Source organism: Leptinotarsa decemlineata, unplaced genomic scaffold (assembly GCF_025532065.1).
Source record: "Leptinotarsa decemlineata unplaced genomic scaffold, Ldec_3_MD MMD2_tig00005002_RagTag_RagTag, whole genome shotgun sequence".
NCBI lineage: Eukaryota > Metazoa > Arthropoda > Insecta > Coleoptera > Chrysomelidae > Leptinotarsa > Leptinotarsa decemlineata.
The window spans coordinates 1,576,167-1,596,433 of NW_027412614.1; the positions used below are offsets into that span (position 1 = coordinate 1,576,167).

The window sequence follows — 20,267 nt, forward strand, 5'->3', positions numbered from 1 at the left end:
CACAGTTTCCGCTGTCAGTTGTTGTTGACAGTTAATCTGTGGATTATCAGAAAGCTTCCTGAGACTTTGTTTATAATGTCGACTACAGTCTTCGTGGGATAGTCCCGTTGCACAAACAATTACTCATACACTAATCTAATGCATCAATACTGGTTGAGAGAAACTTTGGCTTTTACTTCTTCATATTTATTAAAGAAAATATAAATCTCATCGATAAGCTATGAAGTTTTAAAAAATTGGATGCGTTCTCAAAATATCGAAAAGAAGTTTAAAGATTGTTAAGTTTAAAAATGGTTAGATAAGTGCATTAAATAGCAAAAAAACACTGTAAATTGTTATTGATTTTTATATCGACAAATAAAAAATCGGATATTTTTTTTCTTATTTTATTCTAAGTTTGAAAAGATTGTATAATTTGGGCACGATTAGGAATATACGATCGAACGGTGGGTAATCCATCAAATTTTCCCAAACAGAAAACCAACCTTATAATTTCGCTATAAAGTTAAAAATCGATTACAGAAATTTGACATATTTGATAGATTCAACGTGCTGGCGACTATACATCGTACCAAAGCCAAAAATGTATAAACACGATTTGAATTAGTACGGTTGGCAATGCTTGTACGAGCGAGTTAAAAAATTGAATACGAGATCGAGTAGTCAGTGGACGCGATAAATAGAATCGAGTTAGCGAGTACGAATCGGAGCTTTCTAATCGAGTAACCGGAATCGAGTCCAGCGTACTCGAATTAAATAAATTGGTATTCGAGTAGGAGAGTTCTAAAGCAGGAATCGAGTCTGACCGAGTAAAACCGTACTCGGCACATTCATAACTTTTTCCCTACATTTTCCAGCTATCAAAATTCAAACAATCGAAATGCAAGAAATTTTGCAAATCTTGCCAAAATCACATGAATTAAGCTCTTTTTTCAATTTGAAAAAATATATTTTGTTATTTCGAAATAAGGTAATCAGAAAACTGTTTTTTTCATTTCTATACCCGCGTAAGCCTCAAAGCACGTATCTAGTTGGTTACTTAGCAATGAAATTACTATAAAGAACTAGTTTGGCATACTAATTTACATGAGCTTCCTCTCCTCTTGAAAGTGTCGAGGTGTGAAAATAGCGGGCTTGGTGTTGTGAAAAAACTCAGTAATGTAGTGAATGTTGAATGTGATTGTTTCTTTATGAGCAACTCGAATAACATTTTTATACTCCAAAATTTTCGAACGATTCTGCTGCATTGCGAAGCGAATGGGTTCAATATACTCCGATTTTTGTAATCTTATGGTTCGTATTTGTGCTCAGGGTTCGGTTCTGGTAATCAGGTACTCAAAAGGTACTCTAGTACACAGAAGGGGGTTGTACAAGCATATATAAGATATTACTGGATCATGGACCCAGTTGTAAAAGTGTTTTGGTTGTGTTAACTGATACATCAGTGTTCTTAATACTACTTCTATATTCCTAAGATCGTTAGGTAGAGTAGAATTATGCAGAAGTTATAATCAAGGGATCAAGTTTCCTTAGTGGTGCTCTATAAGGAGAACAACAGCCTCATCATGGTTATGGAGTTTTGATTTGTCTTCGCCAGCGCAGTAACTGGACTTACATAAAATGTAATATATTTGCAATGAAAATTTTTCGACTATGATAAAAATAAAGTATTTCAAAGAAAGAAAAAATTGGCTCGAACTTTATGTTGTTAATGAATCAGAAACGTATATTTTTGCTTTTAACACTGCTAACAATTTAATTTTTTAGTATTTTTCAATATTTCAAAGCTCACGTATTCAAAAATCTACTTCAGATTCTCAAAGTGGAACACGTGTTTCGCATACATTGGCTTTCTTAGGGCGTGTGTAAATTCTTTACCAGTATTTGAATTAACAAAAATTCAAAACACACTGTCAAAGTTATGTTGTGGGTATTGAACAGTTATTTATCGATGTTCAATACCCACAACATAACTTTGACACTGTGTTTTGAATTTTTTAATTCAAATACTGTAAAGAATTTACACACGCCCTAAGAAGCCACTGTATGGCGAAACACGTGTTCCGGTTTGAGAATCTGAAGTGATTTTTGAATACGTGAGCTTTGAAATATTTGAAAAATACAAAAATTAAAGTTGTTAGCATGTGTTAAAAGCAAAAAAATATACGTTTCTGATTCATTAACAACATAAAGTTCGAGCCACATTTTTTCTTTCTTTGAAATACTTTATTTTTATCATAGTCGAAAAATTTTCATGCAAATATATACATTTTATGTAAGTCCAGTTACTGCGCTGGCGGAAGCCAAATCAAAACTCCATAATCCATGATGAGGCTGTTGTTCTCCTTATAAGAGCACACTAAGGAAACTTGATCACCTTGATGATAACTTCTGCCATGATTCTACCTAACGAATCGTAGGAATATAGAAGTAGTATTAAGAACACTGATGCTATCAGTTAAACACAATCAAAACACTTTTACAACTGGGTCCGTGATCCAGGAATATCTTATATATGCTTGTACAAACCCCTTCTGTGGCACTAGAGTACCTGTTGAGTACCTGATTACCAGAACCAACCCTGAGCACAAATACCAACCATGAGATTACAAAAATAGGAGTATATTGAACCCATTCGCAATGCAGCAGAATCGTTCGAAAATTTTGGAGTATAAAAATGTATTTGAGTTGCTCATAGAATGAAACAATCACATTCAAACATTTCACTACATTACTGAAGTTTTTTCACAACACCAAACCGCTATTTTCACACCTCGACACTTTCAAGAGGAAGAGGAAGCTCAGTAAATTAGTATGCCAAACTAGTTCTTTATAGTAATTTCATTGCTCAGTAACCAACTAGATACGTGCTTTGAGGCTTACGCGGGTATAGAAATGAAAAAACAGTTTCTGATTACCTTATTTCGAAATAACAAAATATATTTTTTCAAATGAGAGCTTAATTCATGATGATTTTGGCAAGAGTTGCAAAAATTTCTTGCATTTCGATTGTTTGAATTTGATAGCTGGAAAAATGTAGGGAAAAAGTTAGCGATGTGCCGAGTACGGTTTACTCGAGTCAGACTTGATTCCTGCTTTAGAACTCTCCTACTCGAATACCAATTTATTAATTCGAGTACGCTGGACTCGATTCCGGTACTCGAGTTAGGAAGCATCGATTCGTACTCGCTAACTCGATTCTATTTATGCGAGTCCAACTGACTATTCGAGTCTATTATTCGAATTTTTAACTCGCTCGTACGGGCATTGCCAACCGTACTATTCAAATCGTGTTTATACATTTTTGGCTTTGGTACGATGTATAGTCGCCAGCACGTTGAGCTATACAAATATGTCAAATTTCTGTAATCGATTTTGAACTTTATAGCGAAATTATAAGGTTGGTTTCTGTTTGAGAAAATTGATGGGTTACCCACCGTTCGATCGTATATTCCTAATCGTTCCCAAATTATACATCTTTTCAAACATTAGAATAAAATAAGAAAAAAAATATCCGATTAATTTTATTTGTCGATATAAAAAATCAATAACAATTTACAGCTGTTTTTTTTATTGATAATGCACTTATCTAACCATTTTTAAACTTGAACAATCTTTAAAACTTCTTTTCATATTTTGAGAACGCATCCAATTATTTTAAAACTTCATAGCTTATCGATGAGATTTATATTTTCTTTATAAATATGAAGAAGTAGAAAGCCAAAGTTTCTCTTAACTAGTATTTGATGCATCAGATTAGTGTATGAGTAATTGTTTGTGCAACGGGACGATCCCACGAAGACTGTAGTCGGACATTATAAACAAAGTCTCACGGAAGTTTCTGATAATCCACAGATTAACTGTCAACAACAACTGACAGCGGGAAACTGTGGACCATTTCTAATCCGAATAAATAACTGTTCAATACCCACAACATAACTTTGACACTGTGTTTTGAATTTTTTTTTAATTCAAATACTGTAAAGAATTTACACACGCCCTAAGAAGCCACTGTATGGCGAAACACGTGTTCCGGTTTGAGAATCTGTAAGGTGAATATCTGACAATGAATGGTTTTTGAAACGTGAGCTTTGAAATATTTGAAAAATACAAAAAAATAAAGGTGTTAGCATATGTTCTGATTCATTAACAACATAAAGTTCGAGCCACACTTTTTCTTTCTTTGAAATACTTTATTTTTATCATAGTCGAAAAATTTTTCATGCAAATATATACATTTTATGTAAGTCCAGTTACTGCGCTGGCGGAAGACAAATCAAAATTCCACAATCCATGATGAGGCTGTTGTTCTCCTTATAAGAGCACACTAAGGAAACTTGATCACCTTGATGATAACTTCTGCCATGATTCTACCTAACGAATCGTAGGAATATAGAAGTAGTATTAAGAACACTGATGGTATCAGTTAAACACAATCAAAACACTTTTACAGCTGGGTTCATGATCCAGGAATATCCTATATATGCTTGTACAACCCCCTTCTGTGTCACTAGAGTACCTGTTGAGTACCTGATTACCAGAACCAACCCTGAGCACAAATACCAACCATAAGATTACAAAAATAGGAGTATATTGAACCCATTCGCAATGCAGCAGAATCGTTCGAAAATTTTGGAGTATAAAAATGTTATTTGAGTTGCTCATAGAATGAAAACAATCACATTCAAACATTTCACCAAAAAATCAATAACAATTTACAGTTGTTTTTTTATTGATAATGCACTTATCCAACCATTTTTAAACTTGAACAATCTTTAAACTTCTTTTCGTATTTTGAGAACGCATCCAATTATTTTAAAACTTCATAGCTTATCGATGAGATTTATATTTTCTTTAATAAATATGAAGAAGTAGAAAGCCAAAGTTTCTCTTAACTAGTATTTGATGCATCAGATTAGTGTATGAGTAATTGTTTGTGCAACGGGACGATCCCACGAAGACTGTAGTCGGACATTATAAACAAAATCTCACGAAACTTTCTGATAATCCACAGATTAACTGTCAACAACAACTGACAGCGGAAACTGTGAACCATTTCTAATCCGAATAAATAACTGTTCAATACCCACAACATAACTTTGACACGCAAACTGTGTTTTGAATTTTTTTTAATTCAAATACTGTAAAGAATTTACACACTAAGAAGCCATTGTATGGCGAAACACGTGTTCCGGTTTGAGAATCTGTAAGGTGAATATCTCACAATGAAGTGATTTTGAATACGTAAGCTTTGAAATATTTGAAAAATACAAAAAAATTAAAGTTGTTAGCATGTGTTAAAAGCAAAAAAATATACGTTTCTGATTCATTAACAACATAAAGTTCGAGCCACACTTTTTCTTTCTTTGAAATACTTTATTTTTATCATAGTCGAAAATTTTTTCATGCAAATATATAAATTTTATGTAAGTCCAGTTACTGCGCTGGCGGAAGACAAATCAAAATTCCACAATCCATGATGAGGCTGTTGTTCTCCTTATAAGAGCACACTAGGAAACTTGATCACCTTGATGATAACTTCTGCCATGATTCTACCTAACGAATCGTAGGAATATAGAACTAGTATTAAGAACACTGATGCTATCAGTTAAACACAATCAAAACACTTTTACAACTGGGTCCGTGATCCAGGAATATCTTATATATGCTTGTACAACCCCTTCTGTGTCACTAGAGTACCTGTTGAGTACCTGATTACCAGAACCAACCCTGAGCACAAATACCAACCATGAGATTACAAAAATAGGAGTATATTGAAACCATTCCCAATGCAGCAGAATCGTTCGAAAATTTTGGAGTATAAAATGTTATTTGAGTTGCTCATAGAATGAAAACAATCACATTCAAACATTTCACTACATTACTGAAGTTTTTTCACAACACCAAACCGCTATTTTCACACCTCGACACTTTCAAGAGGAAGAGGAAGCTCAGTAAATTAGTATGCCAAACTAGTTCTTTATAGTAATTTCATTGCTCAGTAACCAACTAGATACGTGCTTTGAGGCTTACGCGGGTATAGAAATGAAAAAAAACAGTTTCTGATTACCTTATTCGAAATAACAAAATATATTTTTTCAAATGAGAGCTTAACTCATGGTGATTTTGGCAAGAGTTGCAAAAATTCTTGGATTTCGATTGTTTGAATTTGATAGCTGGAAAAATGTAGGGAAAAAGTTAGCGATGTGCCGAGTACGGTTACTCGAGTCAGACTCGATTCCTGCTTTAGAACTCTCCTACTCGAATACCAATTTATTTTAATTCGAGTACGCTGGACTCGATTCCGGTACTCGAGTTAGGAAGCATCGATTCGTACTCGCTAACTCGATTCTATTTATGCGAGTCCAACTGACTACTCGAGTCTCGTATTCGAATTCTTTAACTCGCTCGTACGAGCATTGCCAACCGTACTATTCAAATCGTGTTTATACATTTTTGGCTCTGGTACGATGTATAGTCGCCAGCACGTTAAGCTATACAAATATGTCAAATTTCTGTAATCGATTTTGAACTTTATAGCGAAATTATAAGGTTGGTTTCCGTTTGAGAAAATTTGATGGGTTACCCACCGTTCGATCGTATATTCCTAATCGTTCCCAAATTATACGATCTTTTCAAACATTAGAATAAAATAAGAAAAAAAATATTCGAATAATTTTATTTGTCGATATAAAAAATCAATAACAATTTACAGTTGTTTTTTTCTATTGATAATGCACTTATCTAACCATTTTTAAACTTGAACAATCTTTAAACTTCTTTTCGTATTTTGAGAACGCATCCAATTATTTTAAAACTTCATAGCTTATCGATGAGATTTATATTTTCTTTCATAAATATGAAGAAGTAGAAAGCCAAAGTTTCTCTTAACCAGTATTTGATGCATCAGATTAGTGTCTGAGTAATTGTTTGTGCAACGGGACGATCCCACGAAGACTGTAGTCGGACATTATAAACAAAGTCTCATGGAAGCTTTCTGATAATCCACAGATTAACTGTCAACAACAACTGACAGCGGAAACTGTGGACCATTTCTAATCCGAATAAATAACTGTTCAATACTCACAACATAACTTTGACACTGTGTTTTGAATTTTTTTAATTCAAATACTGTAAAGAATTTACACACGCCCTAAGAAGCCACTGTATGGCGAAACACGTGTTCCGGTTTGAGAATCTGAAGTGATTTTTGAATACGTGAGCTTTGAAATATTTGAAAAATACAAAAAATTAAAGTTGTTAGCATGTGTTAAAAGCAAAAAAATATACGTTTCTGATTCATTAACAACATAAAGTTCGAGCCACACTTTTTCTTTCTTTGAAATACTTTATTTTTATCATAGTCGAAAATTTTTCATGCAAATATATACATTTTATGTAAGTCCAGTTACTGCGCTGGCGGAAGACAAATCAAAACTCCACAATCCATGATGAGGCTGTTGTTCTCCTTATATGAGCACACTAAGGAAACTTGATCACCTTGATGATAACTTCTGCCATGATTCTACCTAACGAATCTTAGGAATATAGAAGTAGTATTAAGAACACTGATGGTATCAGTTAAACACAACCAAAACACTTTTACAACTGGGTCCGTGATCCAGGATTATCTTATATATGCTTGTACAACCCCCTTCTGTGTCACTAGAGTACCTGTTGAGTACCTGATTACCAGAACCAACCCTGAGCACAAATACCAACCATAAGATTACAAAAATAGGAGTATATTGAACCCATTCGCAATGCAGCAGAATCGTTCGAAAATTTTGGAGTATAAAAATGTTATTTGAGTTGCTCATAGAATGAAAACAATCACATTCAAACATTTCACTACATTACTGAAGTTTTTTCACAACACCAAACCGCTATTTTCACACCTCGACACTTTCAAGAGGAAGAGGAAGCTCAGTAAATTAGTATGCCAAACTAGTTCTTTATAGTAATTTCATTGCTCAGTAACCAACTAGATACGCGCTTTGAGGCTTACGCGGGTATAGAAATGAAAAAAACAGTTTCTGATTACCTTATCTTGAAATAACAAAATATATTTTTTCAAATGAGAGCTTAATTCATGGTGATTTTGGCAAGAGTTGCAAAAATTTCTTGCATTTCGATTGTTTGAATTTGATAGCTGGAAAAATGTAGGGAAAAAGTTAGCTATGTGCCGAGTACGGTTTACTCGAGTCAGACTCGATTCCTGCTTTAGAACTCTCCTACTCGAATACCAATTTATTTAATTCGAGTACGCTGGACTCGATTCCGGTACTCGAGTTAGGAAGCATCGATTCGTACTCGCTAACTCGATTCTATTTATGCGAGTCCAACTGACTACTCGAGTCTCGTATTCGAATTTTTAACTCGCTCGTACGAGCATTGCCAACCGTACTAATCAAATCGTGTTTATACATTTTTGGCTTTGGTACGATGTATAGTCGCCAGCACAGCACGTTAAGCTATACAAATTGTCAAATTTCTGTAATCGATTTTTGAACTTTATAGCGAAAATAAGGTTGGTTTCCGTTTGGAGAAAATTTGATGTTACCCACCGTTCGATCGTATATTCCTAATCGTTCCCAAATTATACGATCTTTTCAACATTAGAATAAAATAAGAAAAAAAATATCTGATTAATTTTATTTGTCGATATAAAAAATCAATAACAATTTACAGGTTTTTTCTATTGATAATGCACTTATCTAACCATTTTTAAACTTGAACAATCCTTAAACTTCTTTTCGTATTTGAGAACGCATCCAATTATTTTAAAACTTCATAGCTTATCGATGAGATTTATATTTTCTTTAATAAATATGAAGAAGTAGAAAGCCAAAGTTTCTCTCAACCAGTATTTGATGCATTAGATTAGTGTATGAGTAATGGTTTATGCAACGGGACGATCCCACGAAGACTGTAGTCGGACATTATAAACAAAGTCTCACGGAAGCTTTCTGATAATCCACAGATTAACTGTCAACAACAACTGACAGCGGAAACTGTGGACCATTTCTAATCCGAATAAATAACTGTTCAATACCCACAACATAACTTTGACACTGTGTTTTGAATTTTTTCTAATTCAAATACTGTAAAGAATTTACACACGCCCTAAGAAGTCACTGTATGGCGAAACACGTGTTCCGGTTTGAGAATCTGTAAGGTGAATATATCACAATGAAGTGATTTTTGAATACGTGAGGTTTGAAATATCTGAAAAATACAAAAAATTAAAGTTGTTAGCATGTGTTAAAAGCAAAAAAATATACGTTTCTGATTCATTAACAACATAAAGTTCGAGCCACACTTTTTCTTTCTTTAAAATACTTTATTTTTATCATAGTCGAAAAATTTTTCATGCAAATATATACATTTTATGTAAGTCCAGTTACTGCGCTGGCGGAAGACAAATCAAAATTCCACAATCCATGATGAGGCTGTTGTTCTCCTTATAATGAGCACACTAAGGAAACTTGATCACCTTGATGATAACTTCTGCCATGATTCTACCTAACGAATCGTAGGAATATAAAGTAGTATTAAGAACACTGATGGTATCAGTTAAACACAATCAAAACACTTTTACAACTGGGTCCATGATCCAGGAATATCTTATATATGCTTGTACAACCCTTCTGTGTCACTAGAGTACCTGTTGAGTACCTGATTACCAGAACCAACCCTGAGCACAAATACCAACCATAAGATTACAAAAATAGGAGTATATTGAACCCATTCGCAATGCAGCAGAATCGTTCGAAAATTTTGGAGTATAAAAATGTTATTTGAGTTGCTCATAGAAAATGGAAACAATCACATTCCAAAAAAAAAAAAAAAAAAAACAAAAAAAACCCAATACACCAAAAACCAAAAACCATTTTTTCACTAAAAAATCAATAACAATTTACAGTTGTTTTTTTTATTGAATGCACTTATCAAACCATTTTTAAATTGAACAATCTTTAAACTTCTTTTCGTATTTTGAGAACGCATCAATATTTCAAAACTTCATAGCTTATCGATGAGATTTAATTTTCTTTCATAAAAATATGAAGAAGTAGAAAGCCAAAGTTTCTCTTAACTAGTATTTGATGCATCAGATTAGTGTATGAGTAATTGTTTGTGCAACGGGACGATCCCACGAAGACTGTAGTCGGACATTATAAACAAAATCTCACGGAAACTTTCTGATAATCCACAGATTAACTGTCAACAACAACTGACAGCGGAAACTGTGGACCATTTCTAATCCGAATAAATAACTGTTCAATACCCACAACATAACTTTGACACTGTGTTTTGAATTTTTTTAATTCAAATACTGTAAAGAATTTACACACGCCCTAAGAAGCCACTGTATGGCGAAACACGTGTTCCGGTTTGAGAATCTGTAAGGTGAATATCTCACAATGAAGTGATTTTTGAATACGTGAGCTTTGAAATATTTGAAAAATACAAAAAATTAAAGTTGTTAGCATGTGTTAAAAGCAAAAAAATATACGTTTCTGATTCATTAACAACATAAAGTTCGAGCCACACTTTTTCTTTCTTTGAAATACTTTATTTTTATCATAGTCGAAAAATTTTTCATGCAAATATATACATTTTATGTAAGTCCAGTTACTGCGCTGGCGGAAGACAAATCAAAACTCCACAATCCATGATGAGGCTGTTGTTCTCCTTACATGAGCACACTAAGGAAACTTGATCACCTTGATGATAACTTCTGCCATGATTCTACCTAACGAATCTTAGGAATATAGAAGTAGTATTAAGAACACTGATGGTATCAGTTAAACACAACCAAAACACTTTTACAACTGGGTCCATGATCCAGGAATATCTTATATATGCTTGTACAACCCCCTTCTGTGTCACTAGAGTACCTGTTGAGTACCTGATTACCAGAACCAACCCTGAGCACAAATACCAACCATAAGATTACAAAAATAGGAGTATATTGAACCCATTCGCAATGCAGCAGAATCGTTCGAAAATTTTGGAGTATAAAAATGTTATTTGAGTTGCTCATAGAATGAAAACAATCACATTCAAACATTTCACTACATTACTGAAGTTTTTTCACAACACCAAACCGCTATTTTCACACCTCGACACTTTCAAGAGGAAGAGGAAGCTCAGTAAATTAATATGCCAAACTAGTTCTTTATAGTAATTTCATTGCTCAGTAACCAACTAGATACGTGCTTTGAGGCTTACGCGGGTATAGAAATGAAAAAAACAGTTTCTGATTACCTTATCTTGAAATAACAAAATATATTTTTTCAAATGAGAGCTTAATTCATGGTGATTTTGGCAAGAGTTGCAAAAATTTCTTGCATTTCGATTGTTTGAATTTGATAGCTGGAAAAATGTAGGGAAAAAGTTAGCTATGTGCCGAGTACGGTTTACTCGAGTCAGACTCGATTCCTGTTTTAGAACTCTCCTACTCGAATACCAATTTATTTTAATTCGAATACGCTGGACTCGATTCCGGTACTCGAGTTAGGAAGCATCGATTCGTACTCGCTAACTCGATTCTATTTATGCGAGTCCAACTGATTACTCGAGTCTCGTATTCGAATTTTTTAACTCGCTCGTACGAGCATTGCCAACCGTACTATTCAAATCGTGTTTATACATTTTTGGCTTTGGTACGATGTATAGTCGCCAGCACGTTAAGCTATACAAATATGTCAAATTTCTGTAATCGATTTTGAACTTTATAGCGAAATTATAAGGTTGGTTTCCGTTTGAGAAAATTTGATGGGTTACCCACCGTTCGATCGTATATTCCTAATCGTGCCAAATTATACGATCTTTTCAAACATTAGAATAAAATAAGAAAAAAAATATCGATTAATTTTATTTGTCGATATAAAAAATCAATAACAATTTACAGTTGTTTTTTCTATTGATAATGCACTTATCTAACCATTTTTAAACTTGAACAATCTTTAAACTTTTTCGTATTTTGAGAACGCATCCAATTATTTTAAAACTTCATAGCTTATCGATGAGATTTATATTTTCTTTAATGAATATGAAGAAGTAGAAAGCCAAAGTTTCTCTCAAACAGTACTTGATGCATTAGATAAGTGTATGAGTAATTGTTTATGCAACGGGACGATCCCACGAAGACTGTAGTCGGACATTATAAACAAAGTCTCACGGAAGCTTTCTGATAATCCACAGATTAACTGTCAACAACTGACAGCGGAAACTGTGGACCATTTCTAATCCGAATAAATAACTGTTCAATACCCACAACATAACTTTGACACTGTGTTTTGAATTTTTTTTAATTCAAATACTGTAAAGAATTTACACACGCCCTAAGAAGCCACTGTATGGCGAAACACGTGTTCCGGTTTGAGAATCTGTAAGGTGAATATCTCACAATGAAGTGATTTTTGAATACGTGAGCTTTGAAATATTTGAAAAATACAAAAAATTAAAGTTGTTAGCATGTGTTAAAAGCAAAAAAATATACGTTTCTGATTCATTAACAACATAAAGTTCGAGCCACACTTTTTCTTTCTTTGAAATACTTTATTTTTATCATAGTCGAAAAATTTTTCATGCAAAATATATACATTTTATGTAAGTCCAGTTACTGCGCTGGCGGAAGACAAATCAAAATTCCACAATCCATGATGAGGCTGTTGTTCTCCTTATATGAGCACACTAAGGAAACTTGATCACCTTGATGATAACTTCTGCCATGATTCTACCTAACGAATCGTAGGAATATAGAAGTAGTATTAAGAACACTGATGGTATCAGTTAAACACAATCAAAACACTTTTACAACTGGGTCCATGATCCAGGAAATATCTTATATATGCTTGTACAACCCCCTTCTGTGCCACTAGAGTACCTGTTGAGTACCTGATTACCAGAACCAACCCTGAGCACAAATACCAACCATAAGATTACAAAAATAGGAGTATATTGAACCCATTCGCAATGCAGCAGAATCGTTCGAAAATTTTGGAGTATAAAAATGTTATTTGAGTTGCTCATAGAATGAAAACAATCACATTCAAACATTTCACTACATTACTGAAGTTTTTTCACAACACCAAACCGCTATTTTCACACCTCGACACTTTCAAGAGGAAGAGGAAGCTCAGTAAATTAGTATGCCAAACTAGTTCTTTATAGTAATTTCATTGCTCAGTAACCAACTAGATACGTGCTTTGAGGCTTACGCGGTATATAGAAATGAAAAAAAACGTTTCTGATTACCTTATCTTGAAATAACACAATATATTTTTTCAAATGAGAGCTTAATTCATGGTGATTTTGGCAAGAGTTGCAAAAATTTCTTGCATTTCGATTGTTTGAATTTGATAGCTGGAAAAATGTAGGGAAAAAGTTAGCGATGTGCCGAGTACGGTTTACTCGAGTCAGACTCGATTCCTGCTTTAGAACTCTCCTACTCAAATACAAATTTATTTAATTCGAGTACGCTGGACTCGATTCCGGTACTCGAGTTAGGAAGCATCGATTCGTACTCGCTAACTCGATTCTATTTATGCGAGTCCAACTGACTACTCGAGTCTCGTATTCGAATTTTTTAACTCGCTCGTACGAGCATTGCCAACCGTACTATTCAAATCGTGTTTATAAATTATTGGCTTTGGTACGATGTATAGTCGCCAGCACGTTAAGCTATACAAATATGTCAAATTCTGTAATCGATTTTGAACTTTATAGCGAAATTAAAGGTTGGTTTCCGTTTGGGAAAATTTTATGGGTTACCCACCGTTCGATCGTATATTCCTACTACTACTACTGTATGGGTACAGTAAGTAAAACTTATGATTTCCTACATACTCCAAAAAGGCAAGCAGTTTTGAAGAAATTCTTGGAGAAAAAAACTCAATAAACTGATGCAATGTAGTCCAACCCGATGGATCCAGCGGCACGAAGCAATAATGGTTTCTGCTGAAAATTATGAAGCAATACTGAGGAGCTTAGAAGACATATCAACATGGGATGATCGACAAAGTAGTTCAAACGCCAATATACTGCATTGCGCCTTGACTAAGGCTGACTTTATTTTTCACTGTTTGTAATTAGAAGATATTACTTTCAGTCTTCCGTTTGTAATTAAGAAGATATTTACTTTCAGTCTTCCATTAACAAAGTATTTGGAGACGGAAGAAATTGATCTTACAAGTGCTTTAAACTATGCAAAATCAACAGTAAATGTACTGAAGGAAGTAAGGGAAAAGGCTGATGAAGAATTTTCTGTAATTTTTAAAGATGCTCAAGATATATGCAAGATATATACAACATCACGGCATAACGTGCAGAGAAAATGTAGAAAATGATGGTCCTGAATCTTACTATCGCAGGTCCCTGTTTATTCCCTTTGTTGACCACTTCATCAGCCAGCTTACTGAGCGCTTTATCTCCCACAAGGATGTTCTAACATCTTTTGATGTTTTGACAAACTCAAAAATGGAAAATAAAATACTCAGGTGTCATGTGAAATACTTTTCAAGATGTACCAAAGTGATTTATTGTCGTACATCCAAGGACCAGCTGAACTGTATGCCGAAATTAAAATATGGACCAGAGATTAGTTGCAGTCAACCAACTTCGAGAAGAGACCCATAAACAGTCAAAGCCGACCAAGCATCTACAAAAAAAGATATCTTGATGAAGCATTGCAGTCGTGTAACAGGTATACATTTCCGGCTGTCTTCAAGCTCTTACAGATTCTAGCAACATTGCCGGTCACTTCGTGCACTGCAGAACGGTCTTTTTCTACACTCCGCTACTTAAAGGACTATCTGAGAAACTCTAGCAAAGAAGCAAGACTAAATGGTCTAGCTTTGCTGTATATTCACAAGGACGTTAGTGTAAGTTGTGAGAAAGTGTTAAACGAACTCTCTAAAAAACCAAGAAAGCTAAACTTTAAGCTGTAAGATACGATTTTTTACTTCATATACCAATGTACTGGTGTTTATTCTGAAGTTGAAAGTACAAAACATATTTGTTTATTGTCTCTAAAAAATAAAAAATTTGTTTTATTTTGCCCTACTATTCTAAAAACGTTTTCATGATAAACAACAAACAGTAAAAACAGTATATTAAAGGCATTTCCGTTACTCACAATTAAAAAGTGTTGGAGTAAACTGACTTTTGTGAAGTTACGGCCAGTACTTTTAGATAGCCTGAATCAGCAATATTGAACACGTAACTGCGGGATATTCCCCAGACCCCACGGAAAGGCCCTGGCTTTCTGCCTGATCCCCCCCAAGGCAAAATCCTGGGCACGCCACTGCATTGATGGCTAGTTTACCGTCAGTACGGGTACAAGAAGCCAAAGTGAAAGCTTTGGCTTCTTGTCCACTGGGGTGGACTATTTTGGGCCGGTTAAAATTTCTTTCAGTAAGCGGAAAAATGCTTTAATATATAAGGGTTATGTGAGTCTGTTCATTTGTATGTCTGTCAAGGCAATACATTTGGAGCTGGTTAGCTCTTTGTCCACCGATCATTTTTTACAGGGAATAACTTTGTTAATTCTCCAGAATATATTAGTACGTTTGAAACGGAACTCGGTGTTCACGGAATTGAGTGGCATTTCAATAGCCCTTTCGCACCTGAACAAGGAGGTTTATGGGAAAGTAATGTCAAGGCCGTCAAAAATCACATATACCGGGTCATCGGAGACCAATTACTAACCTACGAATAATTTTCAACATTGTTGACGGAAATTGAAGCACTTTTAAATTCACGGACTTTGTGCCAGTTATCAGCGGATCCAACTACTCCAGAGGCTTTAACTCCGGCACATTTTTTGACATTGGCTCCTCTACGCGGCTAGAGAAATATACGGTAAAATAGATTAACAGAGTGTCTCAGTCAAAAAATCAGAAATCAAACTCTGTTTTCCTTAGCCAAGCTTTCGCTTCTAACGGGAAGCTTCTTTAGGGCCTATAATTTAATGAGTTGTGAATATTTTCGCCATTAGAGAGTTATCGCCACTCCTCTGAAAAATACGGTAACGTTATTTTGACATCTACGCTTGCGCAGGTTGCTGTATTTTAGAAATAGCGTTGAAGGCAAATACCATATTACGGTATTTTGAAAGAATACCGTAAGGTTACCGTATTATGATCGTGACTCTTCGGATATTTCCGCATGTCATTTGTACCGAATCGGAAAGAAAAAGAAATAGAAAATTTCAAGAATAAACTGTATACAGTGACTTTCTCTCTGGTATTCCGGATATTTTATACTGAGTGTAATGAGATGGCACAAAACAAAAGTCGGTTAAGATTTACATACGAAAATGATATATTAGCTGGAGAAGTATTAAGTCAGAATCCCTATGAGGATGCTGTAAGATGGGAAACAATCCAAAATGATGTTAATATCTTAACCACAAAAAATTTTACAATACGAGCACTAAAGGAACACTTGAATATGCTCATATTACAATATGTAAAAAAGGATAAAATTAACAGATCCAAGTAAGTATCATGCAATTACTTCATTACTGTTATTACCTAATAAAAATTGTATTTTTAGATCTGGGATGGAAGAAGTTTATTCGGAATTGGATCAACTTCTACAGGAAATAAGCGATATTGCCAAAAATGAAATGGTTACGTCGAAGAAAAAAAATGAAAAACAATTATTGGCCATATTGGCAAAAAAAGGAAAAGAAGCCAGATATTTAGCAATGAAGTCCCACATTATAAATAAAGAAAATAAAATAGTTAATTCAGATCATAATTATGGTAGGTATATTTTTACTTTTTTTATCTAAAACGGGAGTTGCATGGTGAAAATATATTTTGTTACATTACATTTTGTCAAATTTAAAATATATTTTCATTCATATCAAATGCTGAAGAAATTACAGCAGATGTGGATTTACAATGTCTGATTGAAGAACGTGATTCAGTGACCACACATACCCCAAACGTGAAACGAAAGATTTTGAGTAAGTAATATTCAAATAATTATTTTGTGTAAATACTTAGTACAATTGGGGCTACTTGAAAACGGTTTTATAAATTTCATCATTTTGTGTGCTTCATTAATGTATTTAATGTTGTTTGTATATTTGAATTGTAATTACTTGGTATTCATTACTTTTTTTTATGTCAATGGCTGCGGCATCTATGGCAATTTGCCTCGTGTTTTGGGTAGACTTTGTTACTGTTTCCATGTAGCACTTTAGGAACAGCACTGTTAATTAGAACCCAACAGTGAATGGTCGGGCAGAAAACCCTCTGTGGCTCTCTAAATTAATTTAATAACTGGAAAAAATTCTTACCTTGACTGGGGTTCCAACCCAGAACCATGCGGTTCTCAGTCAGAAGCTCTCTTTTAGGGTGGAAAATGTAATCCACCCATGAAAAAAACGCGTTGGATTATTGGAAAAAAAAACAGTATTGGGAAATTGCCGTTAGAAAGAAGGAACTGGCGTTAAAAGAAAGGCAATTAGATTTAGAAGAAAAAAACACATACTAGAAAGAGAGAAGTTTGAAGCAGAAAAATTGGAAAAAGCAGAAAACAGGAAAATGAAACAAGAAAAGTTTCTACAAGACAAAGAGGAAAGAAAACAATTAATTGAAATGATTGAAGTGCAAACGCAACTATTGCAGCAGTTTGTAACATTGAGTAATACCTCTAAGTTAGTGTAGTGTAGGTTTATTTAAATATAGATTTTAGTTGTACAGGTTTTTATTTTCAAGTTAGCTTAAATAATCCTTTTTAAAGTAGGTTATTGTAAATAAAAATGCCCAACATTTAGTGTTCACTGTTTATATTTTACATATACACTAGTCTGGTAGTTACGCTGTTAATCTCCCAAGTATTCTTCTAAATTTGGAGGTACCACATTAAAATATTGACTCGTCTGACTGCCATATAGGGAAGTATGGCAATTTGTTAACAGTACAGCCACTTTATAAAAGTTGTTCTATGTCTTGAACAAGAAGTTTCTGATTTTTCTTGGAATCTAAGAAAGCAAATTCTGCAGTAACTTTCTGAAAACCCCATTCTACAGCTTGTCTAACTGCACTCATGCTTCTATTAAACTCTTGTTATTGTGGAGTTAAGTGCTGGTTTCCGTAAGGACATATCAATAGATCTCTTATACCATATGCTAGATCACTATATAAAACAAAATTTTCTTCATTTGGAAATCTTGCAACTATGTCCAATTCATCGTACAAATGGGAGATACGAAAAATACCTGCATCATGTCTTCGACCTGGATATGCACCTTTCAGGCTCAATATCAATCCATCAGGACTCAACAAAGATTGATATTTTACACAATGATACCGTTTGTGTCCAGAATAATAATTTTCTTGCTCTTCTGTAAGTCTGCAAATGACTCGTGTTGTGCCATCAATAAATCCCCAGCAGTTATTTAAGGAAGCATCTTTGGCAAATACTACCTAAAATGAGAGATATTTGTTAAAAATGCTATTTTAAGCAACATTCAGAATTAATAAGCTTTACAAGAATTTTACAAATGCCAAGAATTGTCTAGAAAACTTACATGTGAGTACCTTAACTTGTCTAGATTCAACCACGGTAAATTCTGTAAATTTTCAATTAAATGGCCATGATTTTGGTATATTATATCTGCTACTTTATTTGCAATCTGCGATAATGATTGTGCAGATTATCCAAACAATGGCTCCAAATCACATAACCGATTAGGATATGCTAATCTTCGCAACAAAATACAAAGTCCATGTAGCCCTGAAATTAACAAGATCATTGGAAATATCACCAACTCTAATGAAATATAAGAGCATAAGTTTATTCAAATAAATAAGATAGTTTTTCTACTCACCAGAAATACGATGCCTTTGTTGGGTAACTATTTCATTAGGTAGGCCAAGAGCTCTTGCTAAACGAATTATATTGTCTTTGTCGAAACGGAAGTTATTTTTTACTTCAGCAGGAACTAATTCGTTCAAATCAAACCTTCCATGATCTACCAAAATTTATTATTAACTTTGGTTTTATTGCATGAAGTTAAAACGTCCAGGTTAAAATAAACTAATGGGGGTTATGTTATGATTGTGACATGACATATGCCATCCCAAAGTTATCGCATATTGCGATAACTCTCTTTTTTTCATCATACCGTAATACCGTATTGGATGTCAAAATAACGTTACCGTATTTTTCAGAGGAGTGGCGATAACTCTCTATTGAATAACATTACAAATCATACTTACAGTAAAAATGAGCGAAAAACAATAAATTGAACCTATAAATTGACGAGAAAGTTATACATGTATAGGATTTTTTGTGGGTTTGACAAATGTCATACCTTCACATAAATGTCATTTTCCAATGAGTATGATGATTTCATAATTTTTGACTCTAAAGTATATACAGTAACTCACTGAAACTACATCAAAAACATGAGTCAAAAATTATGAAATCATCATACCCATTGGAAAATGATATTTATGTGAAGGTATGACATTTGTCAAACCCACAAAAAATCCAATAGATGTATAACTTTCTCGTTAATTTATATGTTCAATTTATTGTTTTTCGCTCATTTTTACTGTAAGTATGATTTGTGATGTTATTCAATGGTGAAAATATTCACAACTCATTAAATTATAGAAGCTTCCCATTAGAAGCGAAAGCTTGGCTAGCTAAAGTAGAGATTGATTTCTGATTTTTTGACTGAGAGACCCTGTTAATCTATTTTATCGAATATATATATATATATATATATATATATATATATATATATATATATATATATATATATATATATATATATATATATATATATGATGGGCCAAAAGCCCGAAACACGTGTCTATGGTTTGCCACTTTCATGAGTGCTATGTCCGATATTAACTTTTGTTTCTATATCAAGACACTCAATAACTTTCATATTTATATATATATATATATATATATATATATATATATATATATATATATATATATATATATATATATATATATATATATATATATTGTTATGATATAAGTACTGTTCATTGGAATTTTGACAAAACCTAATTAGCTCATAAGTTGTTCATTTGAAGTACAGATTAGATACCTTACCTTAAGTAGAAATTTCTTATCGTTTGTTTTCAGTATAATGGTTACGCACATATATTAACAACAAATAATCTTTCCTCAATCAGTTTGTTTCCACTGAAGCTCAAATGTCACAATCCATGATTAAAAATGATCAATCACCCTTCATATATACTGCCTGAAACACA

General features: G+C 33.6%; 1 long non-coding RNA gene across 1 annotated transcript; it reads right to left on the reverse strand.

Annotated features, from left to right (window-relative positions):
- Nucleotides 1-14,115: 14,115 nt before the first annotated feature.
- Nucleotides 14,116-20,267, reverse strand: LOC141484223 (uncharacterized). Its single transcript, XR_012466533.1, has 4 exons — nt 20,104-20,267; nt 18,857-19,000; nt 18,557-18,762; nt 14,116-18,452 (listed from the first exon to the last, which is right to left on the reverse strand). It is a non-coding gene; the product is annotated as an uncharacterized lncRNA (long non-coding RNA).